Genomic DNA, 19,630 nt, shown 5'->3' on the forward strand with positions numbered 1-19,630 from the left:
GTTGCCCCTGTAGGTGTGCGGATGTTGGTCCTATATGCCCAAAGTGCTGGATTGAATTGTACGTGCCAATCTTTGCCTGCATCATTCACTGTTTTCTTTAGGATTTTCAAGATGGTTTTGTTAGATGCTTCTGCTTGACCATTGCCCTGTGGGTAGTATGGTGTAGAAAACCTATGTTGGATTTTCAAATTTTCACATAGTTCCTGTACATCTTGGTTTTTGAAAGGTCATCCATTATCTGTGACGATTGAACTTGGAATACCATATCTGCAGATCAGATAATTTAGGATAAAAGAGGCAATTTGTTTCCCAGTCACTATGGTCATGGGAACTGCTTTGATCCATTTGGTAAAGTATTCTGTTGCAGTTATAATGAACTTGTGTCCATTTGAAGATGAAGGATGAATTTTGCCAACCAGGTCTAGTCCCCACTGACAAAAGGGCCAGGATGTTGTAAATAGCTGCAGCTCCTGTGCTGGTGCATGTATCAGATTGCCATGGATCTGGCATTTAGGACATTTCTTGGTGAAATGATATGAGTCCTTCTCCATTGTATGCCAGTAGTATCCCATTCGTAGAAGCTTTTTAGCAAGACTAGTGCCACTTGAATGTGTGCCACAAATACCTTCATGAAGCTTGTGTAAAGCAGAATCGGAATCATTACGATCAAGGCAACGAAGAAGAGTACCATCTAGACCTCGACGATATAAAGTATCAGTGGTAAGGGTGTAACGGGCAGCTTGTCAGATAAAGTTACGTTTTTGGTTACGGGATTGGTCAATGGGTAAGATATTATGCTTGAGGTAGTCGTATATTGGTCCATATAACGAAGAATCTGAACCAGTCAAGGCATAGATAACATGGGATTCAGAGTGGTCATAGGCGGGAGAGAACAATTGCTCTACCAGGAACTCGTAATGACTTTGTTTCTCTGAAATTTGTAGTAGTGAAGTGATAGTAGCCATTGCATCGGCTGCTTTGTTGTTCAACCTTGGTATTTGTTCGAAGGTAATATGCACAAAATACTATTTGAAGTCATCCACCATCTGTTTGTAGGGTAGTAGCTTCTCATCCTTTGTCTAATAGTCATTGTTGATTTGATTGATGACTAGTTGTGAGTCTCCATAGACTTTTAACTCTGTGATTTTCCATTCGACAGCCATTTTGATGCCTATAACTAATGCCTCATATTCAGCCACATTATTTGTACATGGAAACATAAGCCTATATGATCTCGGCATAGTGTGTCCTTCAGGAGTGATGAATAGAATTCCGACCCCTAAACCATGTTGTGTATAGGATCCATCAAAGTATAGGATCCATTTTTTAGCAAAAAGAGCAAGAACGTCCCTGTCTAGAAATTCGATCTCCATGGTGTGTTTACCTAGGAGTGGTGCTTCAACCAGTTGATCTACAATTGCTTGTCCTTTGATGGCTCATCTTTCTGTGTAGTGGATGTTGAATTCATTGAGAATCATGACCCATTTAGCCAATCGGCCTGTAAGAGCTGCCTTGCTGAGTAGGTACTTGAGAGGATCAATTTTAGCTACTAGCTTGATGGTGTGTGCTAGCATATAATGTCAGAACTTCTAAGATGCGAAGACCACTGTTAGGCAAGCCTTTTCAATGAATGTATAGTTGAGTTTATAGCCATTCAATGTCCTACTGATGTAATATATAGCTCGTTCCTTTCCTTGTTGATCTTCTTGTGCCAATAGTGTCCCCAGCAATATATTTGTTGTGGAGATATATAGTATAAGAGGCTTTCCTGCAACTGGTGGTACTAGAACTGGTGGATTCATCAGGTACTGTTTAATTTGGTAAAAAGAGTTTGCACACTTAGTCTCCCATCTGAACGGTACATTTTTGTGTAGCAAATGGTTAAATGGTAGACTTTTATCTGCTAGTTGAGTGATAAATCGCCTGATTGATTGAAGTCATCCTTGTAAAGATCTGAGTTGACTGATATTCTTTGGTGGTGGCATGTCCATAATAGCTTGTACCTTTGCTAGATCAACTTCAATACCTTTAGCTAAGACTATGTAGCCCAGTAACTTGCCTGATGTAACCCCGAAGACACACTTCTTAGGGTTGAGCTGGACTTGGAATTTCTGCAATCGATCAAAGATCTTTGTTAGGATGCCAAGATGTTCAGCTCTGGTGAAGGATTTAGCTAGTAAATCATCCACATAGTCTTCCATAAATGTGTGCATCATATCATGGAATATTATTGTCATTGCTCTTTGATAAGTGGATCCTGCATTCTTTAAGCCAAAAGGCATAACATTCCAATAGTACATTCCCCAAGGATAGGTGAATTTTGTTTTATCTTGATCTTCAGGAGCTATTTTGATTTGATTATAGCCTAAGAAACCGTCCATTAATGAGAGCATTGCATGGCCTGCTGTGAGATCTACAATTATGTCGATACTGGGTAGAGGAAAGTCATCTTTTGGACAAGCTTTGTTGACATCCCTGAAGTCAGTGCATATTCTGATACTACCATCTGGTTTTGATACTGGAACGATGTTGGAAATCCATTCTGCATAGTCAATGGGTCGAATGAATCCGACGTCTAATAGTTTCTTTAGTTCAGTTTTGACCATGAGTGCCACCTGTGGATTCATCTTTCGTAGCTTTTGCTTGACTGGCTTGACTCCTATAGAAATGGACAAGTGATGCATGATTAAGTGTGGATCGACTCCGGGCATATCAGCATATGACCAAGCAAAATTAATTTGTTGTCCTTTAAAGAAGATGATGAATGCCGATCTTTCTTCCTCTGTTAGAGATTCTGCAAGGTGTATGTTTCTGGCTGCTTCTGTGGTACCAATGTTGATTGATTGAGTGGGCTCAATCAATATGGGTGATCGCTCATGAAAATGTTCAGGAAGAGTATCAAGTCTCCCATCGTTAGGTGCCTTAAAAAGGTTTTCACCTTCAAATGCATCCTTTATTTTTACTTTTTTGGGACCTAGAGCTGCCATTGACTGGTTTTCAGCATCAGATCCTTTATTTGATGAATTTTTGCGACTGAGAGACTTGGCACTCCTTGTTTGGCAGACATCGTTACTCTGTTCACTGGTAGAGCCTGTTTCGGGATTTATGGTACATAGATAATGGATAATAGATTCATCATCTGGGAAAATTGGTATATCATGGGTTTCAAGTTCATCCTAGTTGATGAGATCAGGAAAGACAAGTGGTAGGGTATCATTGGGTGGATCAAGTTCGGCTACTGTAAGTGTTAGGATAGAGTTTTCATCGTGATGGGTCTTGGTTTTAAAGAAGTCCAGGGTTTCATCGAGGTCTTCGATGGTATCATCTTCCACATAGACTTGTTTGTAATATTTTTGGTTGCTTTCCCTAGCGTCATAGATATGTTGTGGTCCAAATTCAAGAGGTCTATCTTCTACGTTATGTTCTTCTGAAGAAAGGGATATAGAATCAGTATCATCCAGGATATTTGTAGCAGCATCGGAGCAGGTACCCCATTCATATTCATTAGAATCTGTCTCATAGGCATCATCCCCGATTCTATCTGTGCTGTAAGCAGGTATGTCATATGGTGAAAACAAATCTTTGATGATGAATACTATTTTGATATTTTGTGTTGATTCTGTATCCGATCTGTCTTCCACTTGCTGGATTTGTTCATAGACTATGCTTCTTCGAGGAGGAATAATGGTATCTGGAGATGACATGATTTGTTCTTGAGACATTGGTGTTGGAATATGGGCTACTGCAACAGATATGGCCTTTTTATGACTTAGAAGCTTTCCCTGATGCAACTTCTGATCTTGACGTTCTCATGCCTTGCAGATTTTTTCTACTGATTCAAAGAGTGCTTCCTGCCAGGAGTCTTTGTTATACTTCTTCTTTACCTTCCATTAAGGTTTTACAGTTGTGAGTGGCGGCCGTTTCAATAGGAATGTGAGTTTAGAACCCAATCGTTCTTTGTTTCTACTAGGTTGTGAAGGAAGATCTATAGGTTTCGTGACTCCTTCCTTGTGCTTCCCAATAGGTCCTTTACCGTCATATCCCATTTGCTTCATGATTAAGTATCCTTTTCCATATAGGTGTGTTGGGAGAACAATGTCCAGTGCGGCTACTCTATGATCTTCTTCCTCATCTTTGTATAACCAGCTAAGAACGTCTTTGTCTTCTAATTCATGTGCTAGAGTACCCAATTGGATGAAGGTAAAATCAAATTTAGTGATGGGCTGAGTGGCCAGATGTGTTGATGTAGTAGGCAAACCATGTGATCTAGGTGATGTTGGTAATTTGGCCAAACATAACGGCTCCAAAGAGTATTCTCCCATGCCTTGGTCTTGGATTTGTATTTTCTGTTTGAAGTCTCCCAATAAGGAGTTGGATTTTGCTGTTGGTGGATCTGATGTTGAAGATCACTGCTTTTCTCTATTATGAGGAACCAAACTGTCTTGGGCTGCCCCCATTGCGTTACAATGTTGAAATGGATTATGATCAGCTGATATGGAGATTTCTTGTCCATCATAAGGAAACTTGACACACTGGTGATAGGTAGAAGGTACTGCTTGCATTTCATGTATCCAAGGTCATCCTAACAAGATATTGTAGATGCGATCAATATCTAAGACCTGACATATAGTATCCTTTTGTACTGGTCCTACTTGAATAGGTAATATCACTGTTCCTTTAGAGGACCTTTCCTCATCATCATATGCCTTTATGGTAATTTTCTTGCAAGGATCAATAGATTCTTCTGAGAAGCCTAATGCACGGATAAGCTTTAAAGTACATATATTAAGTCCGGCCCCTCCATCTATTAAGACTCTTTTTACACGGTGTTTGCAAACAATGACTTCAATATGGAGAGGAGTATTATGTGGATGACTCAAGGAAGTATTGTCATACTCTGAGAAGGTGAGGTTATGATGTCCTGTCATATGGGCGACCATGGCTTGAAATCTGTCTGTATCCATATTTTGAGGTACATTTGTTTCCAATAGCGCTTGCTCCAATATGTCTTTGTGTTTTGGTGATAGTTTCAATAATTCCAAGATAGATATCTGAGCTAGAGTCTTGCGTAGTTGGCTAACCAAGTCATATTGGATTTTTGGTGTGGCAGTTGGAGGTGCAGTATGGCCCTTTAAGACATATTTCTGAGTTCGGGTTGTTACATTGACAGATTCATGATCATGCCGATCTCGAATGGTGATGACATTGACTTAATGATCTTCAGCTGATATGTGATTGATTGTGTTGTTGTAGATATGATTAATATGAGCTCCACGTGTATCATTTGAAGTTGATGCTCCATCTTTGTTGTAATTTGGGAGAGGATTTTTGAAGGCTCTGTGATCACTATTTGTTTTGAGACCATCCACCATTAAGTCACCTCGATCAATCATGTCCTGTACTATGTGCTTCAATCTCATGCATTCATTTGTTTGATGACCTTTGTTGCGATGGAAATCACAATAGTGTGAATCATTCCACCAAGGTGGTTTGATTAGGGGTTCATAGTTGTTGATTGGAGGCAAAGAAAGAATTTTGTTTGCCAAAATTTCTCTGAATGTGGATTCTAATGATTGTCCCAGTGGTGTGAAGATACGCTTTTGGAAATTGTTCATGTTGTTGCGTGAATTGTTGTTAGGTCATGGATTCATGTTCTTGCTGTGAGTATCGTTGGGGTTGTTTGTGTTGAGTTGTCCTTGATCAATGTTTGGTGCATATGTGTTAGCACTGGGAGTAGCATTTTTAGGATTTTTCATATTTTGAGGATTTCCTGATAATGCGAGAACTGGTTGCTTAGATTTGGGATCATATGATTCATTGTTGCCTTCGTTTTTGTTTTGAGTCCAAAATCGAGATTTGTCAAGGTTGGTGTTGTTCTAATTATTGTAGTTTGATGAGTTTGTTCCTTCTTTGTAAAACTTGAGTGTTCCCTTTTTGACACAAGCTTCCTCTACTTGAATGCCATTTTCAATCAATTTGGTGAAAGATGGTATGCATTGAAGTTTGAGTCTGTAACTCATTTCACCATTCAAGTTATCGATGAAGATTCCCATTTTCTCCTTTTCAGGAATATCTCGAGGATATCGTGATACCATGCGTCACCAACGCTAAAGGAATATCATGAATGTTTCATTACTCTTTTGTTTGGTATTGCAGACATCGAGCATGGTTATGGCATGTTGAATATTATAGGAATATTGGGTTATGAATTTGTTAACCAATTCATCAAATGATCTAACGGGTGGTGTAATCTTTGATAACCATTCCATTGTTTGTCCTCCTAGGCTTCTTGGGAATAACCTCATCAGATAAGTGTCATCATGAGAAAATTCAAGACTCATGGTGCAAAATTCTCGAACATGATCCCGAGGATCACTTTTCCCATCATATTTATCAAATTTGGGAACATCTGAGTTTGGAGGAAAAGGTACCATGTTCAATCTTCTGTCAAATGGATAAGACAGATTTCATTTATAGAGTAGCGCACTGTTGTCCCTTGTTGCATATCTTGTATTTGTTTTTGTAACATTTGCATTTTTCCCACGGTGGGCGCCAGAAATGTATGGTGGAAAAGTGGGCTTATAAAACTTAATATGTGAAAATAATGAGAAAGACTAGTCCACACACACACATAGGACTTCTTGATGCAAGCTATGGAGCAACGACGTGTTACTCAGCTTCCCAAGGTGGGTCCCATGGTTCTCTATCTCACAATGTCCCTCAAACCAATGTTTTTGCTCTCAAATCACTGAGAAAAATGCTTTTAGGGATGGCAAATGCGAGAACAAGGGATGCTTTGATTGATTTTAGAATGAGATGTATTATAAGCTATGCTTGATTCTAGAAATGCAATAAACTAGATGATAAGATGACAAGCTTAGTATGAATACTATCCTAACATAATATATTTAGTCTATGATTGAGCTAAATGATAAAGAAAGTATTCTAAACATGCATATTTAGACTAAATTCTATTGCAAAGAGAGGCTAAATGATGAGCATAAAATGATATATGAGCTTGAATGTATTTGAGCATGAGTGTGATAATACAAATTTGGAGGATGATGATTTTTTTAAATGGAGGAATGAGAACTCTATTTATAGCCAGGGCAATGGATGGTCAGGATTGAAAGATTCAATCAAGGGTTGAGTTTGAAAGCTGGGGATCCATGTTTGTAATTGGCACCAATGAAATGGTGACAAGTGTCAACATAGGGTTGGGTTGAGAGAAGAGGTTGGAGGCATTAAATACCTGAGAAGACCTTAAGGTTATCTAAGAGATAAGGGTTAAGCTTAAGTTAAGATTACCCACTGGATTAAGAGTTAATCCAAGGATAAACCTTTGTGCAAATGATTAAGAGATAATCATGGTCAAAGCATTCAAGGCCTGATGAGACCCTTGGGTTGGATGAAGGTTGAGTCAAAACAAATGTTTTAACCATGTAGGAGGGTTTGAGTTAACCATTAATGGTTATTGGAGACTTTGGGGATTAAGTGGTTGAAAGTTGGAAGCCTTTAATGGTTATCAAAGACTTTGAGGTTTTAAGTGGTTGAAGGTTGAAAGCCTTTAATGGTTATCAAAGACTTTGAGGTTTTGAGAAGTGACTTCCCTTTGCTTAGGGATGTGACAAAGTTTAGAGGAGGGTGTAGGTTAATTAGAAGCGATTAGAAGATTCTAGAAGGGATTAGAAAGGGGTTTGGGATTTTGCAAGTGGATGGAGGGATAATAGGATTTAATTGAAATAAAGTAATTTAATTCAATTTGGTTGCAATTTGGGGAAATTAAATAAATTAGATTTATTCAATTTAGGATAACCATTTAATTAAATTTGAATTTAATTAAAAGTGGCTAGGGGGGATTTAACTGAATAAAATGATTTATTCATTAAATGGGTATAGTGAATTTTATTTAAATAAATTGAGTAATTTACTTAATAAAATAGAAGAATATGGATAATTTAATTAAATTGGATTTAATTAAATAGAGAAATGAACATAAAATATTCATTTAGGAATATGGTCATTTTTATACGTCTACAGTAATCTCTTCTCCAAGTCCTCTAATAGTATTCACAGTTTCATCAAATCTATGAAGACAGTTTGCAATCTTTTTATCATCTTTCATTTTGATACTTTCAAGTTGGCTCGTTAGTGTTTGTAGCTTGGATTCCTTGACCTTTGCATCTCCCTCAAACAACCTTTGCAGTTTGTCCCATTTCTCCTTTGTTGAAACATAGTGCATGACTTTGACAAATTCATTATCAGACAATCCACTCAAGATAGCATGTTTTTCCTTTGCATTGTTCTCATACTGTTTTGCATTTGGATCAAAGGGAGGAGTATTAGGAACAACATACCCATTCTTCACAGACATCTACACATCAAAGCCAAGAGATGAAATATAGGTCTCCATTCTTCTGCTCCAGAATGCATAGTTGGATCCATCAAACATGGGGACTTTTGAGGAAGCAGACTCACTTCTTGCCATTGTGCTCAAAGTCGAGAATCTACCCAAGGTTTTAAAGATAACTAGGAACCTCGCTCTGATACTAATTGTTAAACACAGAACACCACTAAGAGGGGGGGTGAATTAGTGATTCCTTGGTTTTGCTTTTTCAAATCTAACTTGAGAATATTATTTATTTATTTAACCATTAAACAATCAATCTAGTAATACAAGAAAGAAAGCCAAAGTGAAAATTCACATACAAGTAACTCACAACACCAAATTTACAAGGAAAAAACCGAATATGGGAAAAAGCTCAGTGAGAAAAGCTGCTAGAGACTACTACTCCAATCCAGCCTCACAGGTAAAACAAGAACTTACAAAGATTTTGGGCACCAACCCAAGGAGCACCAACCCCTACACCAAGTTTCAACTTGGTGATGTATAATGAAATGCTATTTGAATACAATTAAGGCTTCTTGTTGCAAATGAATTCTGCAACTCTTTGATCAAATAACACTTTGTTAGTTGACAATCTTTTCTTCATTACTGAAACTCACACTGCCAATTATGAAATTACTGTCTATGTTTCCCAAATTTTGTTATCTTTCTCTCCCTCTCACACACAATCTCTCAACATACTATGTCACACTATGGTGTTGCCTCCTCTGCCACACCTTACCAGTTGGGCTCAACTACAAGATTGCAAAATTACTGGTAGAATCCCCTCACCGGTTTGCTTGTTCACTCATATTGCAACTATCTCAGAACTCCTTCTGAGGTCTTCTTCCTGTTCCCTCTCATGTCTCTTCTCTTATCAAACTTTACAGTATGTACCATCACATTTCCGTCTGGAGCTCTTATTTCTTATATTGTGAATTCCCACCAAAATGCAATTCAAAAACCTGAGCGAGAAAGGTTTCCTCTTCTCAACACAATCTTCATGAGATCCAATCCTTCCTAACTTGGATCAATTACCTATCTTAGAAGGATGCACCTGAACACAATTTCCATTATCCCAAGGACATTTTCAGGAAATGGCAATCTTGAATCAGATCTTCTTTCATGAATTTAATCAATACATCAGGCGCTTCAAAAGTTTTATTTTCGAGGACTCCCTGAATCAAATTTCCCTTGCATAGATTCAGGAACCAACTACTCTCTGATCTTCCTCTTTCATTCCTTCTTCCTCGAGACGTAATCAGTCAGATACAATCTCGTGAGTTGTGGATCCTGCATTAATGGCAATTATCTATTTCATCAACCCTGTCGATGAGGCTTCACCAGTCACAACACATTTCCCACCTCTGCTTCACATGGCATCACAACAATCAAGACATTTCCCACCAACACATAGTTGGTCTGAAAAACACATACCGATATATCCCTTTTCTAGTAGAGTTTTCTTCTATTGTTAACTGGTAGAGCATCCTATACCAGTTTCACACCTTCACCTCCGGTGGCGTGAGATAACTTTTATCATTTTGTCTCTTCATCATAAACAAACAACCATCATCCAGAATGGTTTCTTTATGCTCTAGACCTTTATGTGGATCTCCATCATGCCGGTTGACATCAATGACAACTTATTGCCAAAATGCCAACAGAAACCCTAAAGGAGAAAACCCTAAAGAATTATAAGATTCCTAAGTTTAGCTTAAGCATTGAGTATAATAGACTAGAATTAAATAAATAACTATTAGCTAATAAAATATTACTCTAACACCCCCCCTTAAGATGAACTTAGGGAGTAGCTAAAAAACAACTAAGGACTAAAAAAACATGTAAAAAATGTAGGAAAGCAATAATGGGTCCCAACAACTAGGCCCGATGAGGTACCCAAGTATGATAAAATCTCTGCAAAGTGGAGAAAAAGGAGAAAAACCTGTGGGAATAAAAATCCTCTCCAAGAAGAGATGAAAGCTCAAGTGAAGGTCTATGAAGCCTCCAAACAAGAGTGCTCCAAAAGATAGGAACAAAAAGAAGAGCAAGAAGAACACCACTTAAGCATGAGATAGCTACAAACATTGTCGAAGAGTAACTGCTGGTATGAAGAACCTCCATTGAAATAGAACATGACTAGGTAGAGAAGACTATAATCTGCATGAGTGCACTCAAATGGCACTACTTGAATCAGATGACAAACAAAGGCAAACAACTGAACTCAAAGATACAGCTGGCATGAAACACCAAATCCTAAAGAGATGATCAATCAAACCAAGGAAGCATTAGAACAACAGGACAAACCTCCCAATAATGCTGAAGAGGGAGAGAGACAGGTACACTAAAAATAACAGCCAACAAGAACTGCATGACGAAGAACCAGTAACATGGAAGGTGCAGAGAAAGTACATAGTGTCATGGAAGGAACACTCACTTGACACACATCATGAGGCTAATGTCATGGAAGGAACACTCACGTGAAAAAGGTAGATGGAAAACACAGGCAAACATCAACCCCCCATGGCACTTTATAGGTAGTAAATGTATAATAAGGAACAAGATGTGCAAGATCCCAAGTATACAATGCATGGTGGCACTTTATCTCAGTGTGTTTGTATAAATAAAATGCTACAATGATCAAAAGAGATAGAAGACTAGAAACAGAAAGAACAACCAAAGACGAGACATCCTACTCAATGAAAGAGATCCCAGGACGAGAAATATCCAAGATCCAGTGTTGTAAATAAAAAATGAATAAAATATACCTAGAGCAGAATCTGGAAAGAAAAATCATATGAATGGAAAGAAAACAAAACAAGCTTTTGAATGATATAAAGTTTTCAAAAAATGGAGTTTGGATTCTTAAGTTATGTCTCCCGAAGTGCAAAAAAGAACCTCTGGCTTTGATAGGAAACAACTCCATCAGAAAAGAAAAATCAAAAGTTCAAACCTCTAGATCTGGATAGAGATCGGAAAGATCTTTCCGATGATATAAGGTTTTGCAAAAAATGACTCCTTTTACCCAAGTTATGGCAAAATAACCATTAGCTTATAAAAAATCCTTAAAAAAAACACACACACACACCCTATTGGTGGCAACTAGGTGGTGGCTGAGCGAAGCAGGCGTAGGAAGCATCTTAACAGGAGGAGCAGTGGCTGCCTAGGTTGAGCAGTGGTGCCCAGGCTGGGCGGGGCAAGGCAGGGGCCAGGCACAACAAGCGGCAGGTAGTGAAACGATTGGCAAGGGTGACGGCAAGTCCTTTTCGAGCGATGGTGGCAGCTATGGTAGTGGTGATAGGCGGCTCCCGAGGGCGGTGCTAGCTGTTACTGCCACAATAACCGGTGGGTTACGATGACTGCTACAGGACCCGGTGGTGTTAAGAGCATTAGGTAAACCCTGAGGCTAGCCCTGATGGGTTATAGACCATCGACGACTCCCTTGACCGATTCGGCCTAGGCAAGCCATAAAACTACCAAAAAAAAAAAAAAATTTCTTGAATGGCGTGCCTGAGGCTATATGGTCAGGGCTTTGCCTCCAGAAGACCTATGACCAAAATAAGTCAAATTTTATATTAAAATTAATGGAAACGGCCTCCTAAATCTAACCGTGAGGTCCGTTTGGCACCAAAATGTACCAAAAAATCAGTTACCCCTAGAAATGGAAGAAAGCAACTGCACAAACCCCTGAATATACACATTTGAAGAACAAGGCCCAAAAACTCTCATGAAGAGAATAGGGGAATGAAAATATGGAGCTCTAATACCATATTGGAGTTGAGGAAAAATCAACTCTACAGCTCTTGAAGATCACCTGAATGCAAACCTGTCATAAAAGGAGAGAAGCAAAAATGCTATGGAGACCAGAATTTAGAGATCCAAAAAAGAGGAGTCATATTGATTGTTAAACAAGAATACAATTCAATAATTACAATTGTTATGAAAGTACAAAGAGAGAATCCTTATAAAAGGATACTCGAAACCCTAAAGGAGAAAACCCTAAAGAATTATAAGATTCCTAAGTTTAGCTTAAGCATAGAATATAATAGACTAATAATTAAATAAATAATTATTAGCTAATAAAATATCACTCTAACAATAATTTTCTTCTGAATATCTTGAAGGAGATGATCATCAGAAGTAGGGTTCCATCAAGATTTGTAGAAAATTATAGAAATGAGATTACCTTAACGATCGATAAGGACAATTGCTTGATAAAAGAAGTAGAGCCTCAAACTTTATGGGTTACAAATATTCCCTATAAAATTACAAAAATTGAATGCATGGAAATTTTAGAAATTCTCTTCAAATAGCCTAACGATCAATGTTAAGAAAGGTTGGGACTTTTGATGAAACAATAGGTACTAGTGGATATATTGGAGAGATAGGAGTAGGAAAAAGGGTGATAATGTCCTTGGAAGAACATAATTGAACTATAAAGAAAACTTAAAGGTTATCTGCTACATCTACATAGGTTTCTTCCTCTAACATGCAGTATGCTTCCAAGTTGATAAAATCTAAAGAGGTGCATTTTGTCAAGGAGAAAATACTAAAAACTACAATTGTAGAATGTGAAGAAGATGAACCGGACAAAGGTGATGAACAAAATAAATTCATGGAAGAAGAAAAGATGTCTTCCCCTGTATCCTTTGGGTAGATCCTCTTGAGGTACACAAAGTATTGGATATGATCAAGCATCCTGATGGACTAAAAACTATAGGTGATTTGTACCTAGTGATACTAACATATGATCAAGATATTATTGAACATGTGATTTAATCCCAATCTAATTTAAAATAAATTATTCTTAATAATGTTGTAGATCTACTTCCAAAAGTCTTAGAAGAAAACCTAGTTGAGTATATGGCTTCAAAAGATATTAGCGGTGAAGCTACTAAGAAAAATGAAGATAAGGAAGACAAGATATTGAAGAATCTACATATTAAGATGATTAGAAAATGTGAAAAGGTGGATCAATTATTAAAATCTTACTTAAATAATCTCAAAATATGTATTGAAGATCTTGTTTGGTTGCATCATTACCTTTTAAGATGGCCCAATGGTACCAAACAATTTGAGGAACTAATTGAGGAAACTATTATGTAGCTGATTCATTTGATGTATACAAGGACTATGATGGTGTTGTTAGAACAAAGAAATACATTCTCCATTCATAACTATACTTTGTGCAAGAACGGAGAGATAAATACAAGAAACAATTTTATTCTCTCAAGGATGCAAATTTGAGTTACAATAGAGTTGCATCTTCAATGTGAATGTCATAAATGAGTTCTCTCATCTATAATAGGCTCATAGGATTCAATCCATTCAAGTCTTAGAGAATAGTACAAAAACATTTTTCCTACTATGAAATGATGATGATTTTTTATGATCCTTTTTTTGGAGTAATATGGTGAAATATTTGAAGATTTTTGAATCTTAGTTTTGAGGGAATGTTGTTGTAGGGGGAGCTTGTAGACATGTACATATAATAAATTACCCTTTGTTCTTGATCTCAAAGGGGGAGAAGTATTTTGGAGAGACAAGTATTTTGGATACTATGCACAAGTGTTGTCGTCAATGACAAAGGAGGAGATTGTTGCAAATACATGTATAAGTTGATATCAAACTTGTTCGTCTAGAAGTGGTTTGGTTGTTTTGAATATGGGTTTATACAATGCAGTGCTACAAGTTGATGAGAGGTTCTCTCTAGCTTTGTGATCATACAAATAAGTGAAGAGGGATTATGTCTAGTGATGGTTCCAACTATATGTGATATGTCTTGTGGTTGGCCATCTACTAGATTTGTTGGTATGAAAGTTGGTACAGACTCATTTGGTTTGGAAGAGATACTCAATTGTTATCTAGGTCTAAAAATTATTATATGGTGTACAATTGATATATGTTGATGCATATGTCATCTTGTTGTATGGAGTATGTGTACTAATGTTAATAGTAAAAAATTTCCCACTCAACCTAGCCAAGCATGCCATGGTTTGAATTTGAGGCCAAATATTGTGGAGCGAGGCACCCTAGGCCACCCGCTCTTAGAAGTGGGGTGCCCTAGGCACCTTGCTTCGCCCAATGCTGCCTCAAATTAGGACCTAAGGTTCAAAATGAGAAGGAGAAGCTAGAATGACATATACATTTGAGTTGTGATATGGCCTAGCTTAGCAATAAATTGCATAGGGATATAATTTACAATGCTATAACCTCAAGAAGAATAAACAATAACAACGATCATATGTAGTAAGCCATGCTATACTAGGTGACCAAGATAAGTTATATGAATACTAATAGCTAGCAAACCATATTATATTGGGTGATTCATAGGCGAAGTGTGTGTTTCTACATGAATAGAGGAAACACATCTAGTATTTTCTCTTGTAGGAATAGAGGAAAAACAAGTAAACAATGCTTCATAATTACCCAATATTACAAAAATTGATAACAACACCTTAGGGGACACATAGATAAGATCAAAGCTTACAAATCCACATGCCCCCATTAAAATATTAGTATATATTCTATGCTAATATTTTAAGGAATAAAAGAGTGAAGGGATATTCAAATAAAGATACATACACATCCCAAAAGAAGGAGATGATTATCAAACAAGGATACACTGACCTTGAAATATAATTAAAGAGAATCCTCAAACAAGGATGAACACCTCAACACAAGTTATTCTCGCCCCCAATGTATATGCGAGAACAACCACACTAGTTCCACATACTTGCACGTATTATGCCTATTATTTCCCACTATGTTCAAATATTCATTCTCTATATACTTTATTACAATTTTTATATGTTAGGTCGGTCCCATGAGCATGAAATTTGTCTATTGATATTTTAATATTAAAAATTTTGAGTATTGCACATTCTTTTCTTGATTTTGACAATTTGTTGTGCAATTTCGTTATATGATATTGTACATAAATGAATTCAATTGGATTCATCTTTACATTAAGGAACACTCATTCTCTCATATATGCTAATCATTTACAAAATCATATACATAAAAGAGAAGAATCATTCTAGGAATTCTTCAATTATAGCACTAAAATTTAGATCAAATATACATGATCCTTGTAGAATATCTACACAACTAAATATTGTTATAATTAAACATTTCCATTTCTGGAACATTGGCCTTTCCAAATGATTAACCTAGGTGAATTGGAACCTAGCAATCCCATTGCATCTCTAAGGCAGTTTTTTAGTATTGCTAGTCCTCAATGATCAGTACTAAAGCAATATCAAGAGCAATCTGTTTTTGGGAATATAGATATTTAATAATAATATAGAAAATAGATTTTTTTATAATTCAAATAAGATGTCTGTGTCAATGGACACTTGGTCTATTCGTGAAGTTGAATGGTTCCAAATGAGCCCACTAGGGATCAAAACTTGTTGAGCGCAAGGCTCCAACGTAATAAGAGGTTCTCTCGCTTGACTGGCAGCTCATGGACTTCATGCCCTTGCTGGGCTGTCATGCGCGCAGGTCTGGACCTCCATCACTGCTCTGACAGATCATAGAGAATTAATAGAAGCGGGTGTAATCTACATCAGACAAAGCAAAACGAACCGTATTTTGAAGATTTAATTAAAAAAATGTGGAATATATGTCGATGCTCGATATTTAAGGTTAGCTAGAGTTTTCTTTGACTTTGAGTTTCCAGAGCTTTTTAAATACCCGAGCGCACAATGTATGCCAACCACTGCACTGCATTCCATTCCATTGATTTTCCTTGTGATTTGATTAAATAAATGGCTTCTAAGTTGCTGCTCCTTTTGGTTGTGGTGATTGTTGTTTTATTTTCTCAAAGTGAAGGCGCCACTCCACAAAACGGCATTCCATCTGCCTGCAAATTGGCTCCTGATCGTAAATCATGCGAGTCAAGCCTTTCTGAAAATCCAGGGTCTTTACGAGGAGGCCCAAAAGATATGACTCATATTGCCCTCAACATGAGCATATCTAAAGCCCAAACGATTGGAGGCTTCATTTCCAGTGACTCCCGCAGATCATCCATGAATGCTAAGCAGAGTCAAGCCGTCGACGACTACCTCCAGCTGTACGATCTGACCGTCGATTATCTGACGGAGAGTCTGTCAATCTTGACAGAATCTTCATTAGAATGCAAAGATGCAGTGGATATTCAGAGGTATCTGAGTGCAGCCCTGACGAGCCAGATCACCTGTCTCGACGGCCTCAACGAGGCAAACATCGATCTCCATTTGCTGTCTTTCACAGATCATGTGGCAAATGCGTCGCGGTCAGTGAGTAATTCCCTCGCTATTGTAGAGAAGCTTTTTATCAGAGCCATGAAGTTCTCAAAAACTTCAGTCCACAGCCGACGCTTGTTATCTGACGCCCATCAAGTTGATCACGAACCCCTCGACGACGACTTCTCGTCGTGTTTATCTGGAGAGGACAGAAGATTGCTTCTTCAGACTGTAGCCGGCGTCAATTTGACAGGAAACATGGTGACGGTGGCGCGGAATGGCAGCGGTAATTACACCACAATCACTGATGCTATTAATGCCGTTGCAAACAAAAGTGCAAACAGATCATTGATTTATGTAACCGCAGGAGTGTACGAGGAATACGTAAGCGTGGCGAGTAACAAATATAATATCATGCTCATTGGAGATGGAAAAGACGTCACTGTGATCACTGGTAACAGAAGCGTTGTAGATGGCTCCACTACTTTCAACTCTGCCACTTTCGGTGTGTTATAAATCTCTCTCCCTTTTTTTAATTTCACTTTCTCTTTAAGACAAGTAAGGTTGTTTATGGAATAATTTGTGTTTAATAATTTAAATGAATATTTAAGATTATGTTTCATGATTACTTATTAGAATAGTCGAGATCTTAAAAATTCGAAAAGAATTAAATTTTGATAATCTAAAATAATGTAACATGATTCAATGGAATATATGCAGCCACATCTGGGAAAAGTTTTCTTGCAATAAAGCACCAGGCCGTTGCTCTACGGGTGGGAGCAGATTTATCTGCTTTTTACAGGTGCAGCTTCAAAGGGTAACAAGACACTCTGTACGTGCACTCACTCCGTCAATTCTACAGAGAATGTGATATCTATGGCACTGTAGATTACATATTCGGCAACTCCGCTGTAGTATTCCAAAACTGCACTCTTTTGGCACGAACACCATTGACCGGGAAGCAGAATGTATTCACAGCTCAAGGTAGAACAGACCCAAATAAAAACACGGGGATATCGATTCACGGCTGTAATGTTACTGCGGCCCCTGATCTGGTTCCTGTTATGAGCTCTGTCCGTACGTACCTGGGGAGGCCATGGAAAGAGTACTCACGTACTGTTTACATGCAATCTTATTTGGATAGTTTGATCCAGCCGGCTGGGTGGATAGAATGGAATGGTACATTTGCCTTGAGCACGTTGTATTATGGTGAATACGGAAATCAAGGTCCAGGGTCAAACACTTCGCAACGAGTTACTTGGCCTGGTTATCATGTAATGAACACAACCGACGCTCAAAATTTCACGGTAACTAACTTCATCTTTGGTGATTCATGGTTACCAGCAACTTCCATACCTTATAATGGAGGCTTGTTTTAAAATGTTAAAAAAACCACTTGACTCCTCTTGGATTATTGCTACCAAATAAAATAAGAGGAAATAAAATCTCCATGAAGAGAAAATGGTGAAATTGTTATTAAATCCTTATTCTTTGGGCGATTTCAACTGCTTACAAATTTGAAGCAACCAAGATGCCAGTTTGCAAAGTGCTTAGTTGATAAAACTAATTTCAAGTTGCTTATAAATAATTTTAATTTGATTTTTTATATAATCTGTTAGTATTTCTAACATATAATATTGTTTATTCATGTTAAATTTGTGAGTGTACATCCAAATTCTTATTGTAGTTTCGTATATGTTTTCTTTTATTTTGTAAATTTCGATTTGATTTATTTATCTTTCAATAGGTACTAATTTGGAGGCAATGTCTATGTAGTATCTAGGATACATTTCTCGCCATGTTTATTAATTGATTACAACTAAAAAAAATTATTGTATACTATTTTTTAATTAATACATTAACATGGTCAAAGATACATCATGAGTGCTTGCATAGACAATGGTTTAACTTAAATGCTCCATGGAATCGATCTTTAAATTAAAATTCATCTCTTGTTCTTTATTAGTCTATGATTAGTTTAGTTCATGGCTTTTATTATGACTTAGTTCTATGACTTATAGTTTGTGAACATATAGATGATAATACTTTAATGACTTATGAGAGAAACTTCTCTAAATTATTTACATATAAAATAAGCTAAGAAGGGTTATACTAAGTAATAGAATTCAATTTGATCCTTAATTGCATACATAGTTTATTCTTTCATCTACTAAATTATAAATCATATAGATTATAAACCATAGATAATTATAAATATCCAATGCTTGCTTGTATTTCTTTCATTTAACCTCAAGAAAATACCCTCTTGGATTTAATAGAGTTTGAAGGAGGATAATTTCTCCATTGATCAATTGTTCCATTACAATTTCTCTTATTGATGAGTCGTTCCTTCTTTTGTGGTCATCTCTCTTACCCAAGCATTCAATGTGTTCTTTGGAGGAATCAAGATAATAGTTTGAGAGAAAATAGGTTCCTCCTAGGTTTACCTATACAAGCTTCATTATCTTGACCATTACCATTCTTTGATAATATTATTTAACTTTGTATTGGTAATATTGTCAAAGTGAATGAAGTAAGAGTCCTCTAAATTTGATACAACAGTATATATGTTGTATAGTAATACTTGAATTAATTATTTTTAATAATTAATTATTTAAGTATGTACTTTGAAAATTGTTGCACATCTCAATTATGTACACTATAGTTCCTTTGACATGTTTGATCATTTTCATCATACGTCACTATACTTCCTTTCTATAAATGAAATGACCCTTTGCATACTTTTAATTAACTATATTGAAAACATTGAAAATATTTTTTTTTTGTAAATTCTCTTTGTGGTTATGTTTTTTAATAAAAAAGGTTAAATGTTCAAAGATTTGACAGAGTACAAAATTGTAATTCTTGAAACTACAAGAGGAAAAATAATTATGATACTTGATCATTGAACAAGCATTATTAATGTTTGAAAGAAAGTATCCATATTGTATGGATTTTGTTAGTAACCATGTATCACTCATCTTCAACATATGATGGTCACATGTTCTTGTAACTC

The 19,630-nt window shown here is 36.9% G+C and overlaps 1 pseudogene; it reads left to right on the forward strand.

The window, feature by feature from the left end:
- The first annotated feature begins 16,152 nt into the window (after positions 1–16,152).
- LOC131860038 (pectinesterase-like) lies at positions 16,153–17,993 on the forward strand (annotated as a pseudogene).
- Positions 17,994–19,630: the final 1,637 nt, after the last annotated feature.

This window comes from Cryptomeria japonica, chromosome 11 (assembly GCF_030272615.1).
Source record: "Cryptomeria japonica chromosome 11, Sugi_1.0, whole genome shotgun sequence".
NCBI lineage: Eukaryota > Viridiplantae > Streptophyta > Pinopsida > Cupressales > Cupressaceae > Cryptomeria > Cryptomeria japonica.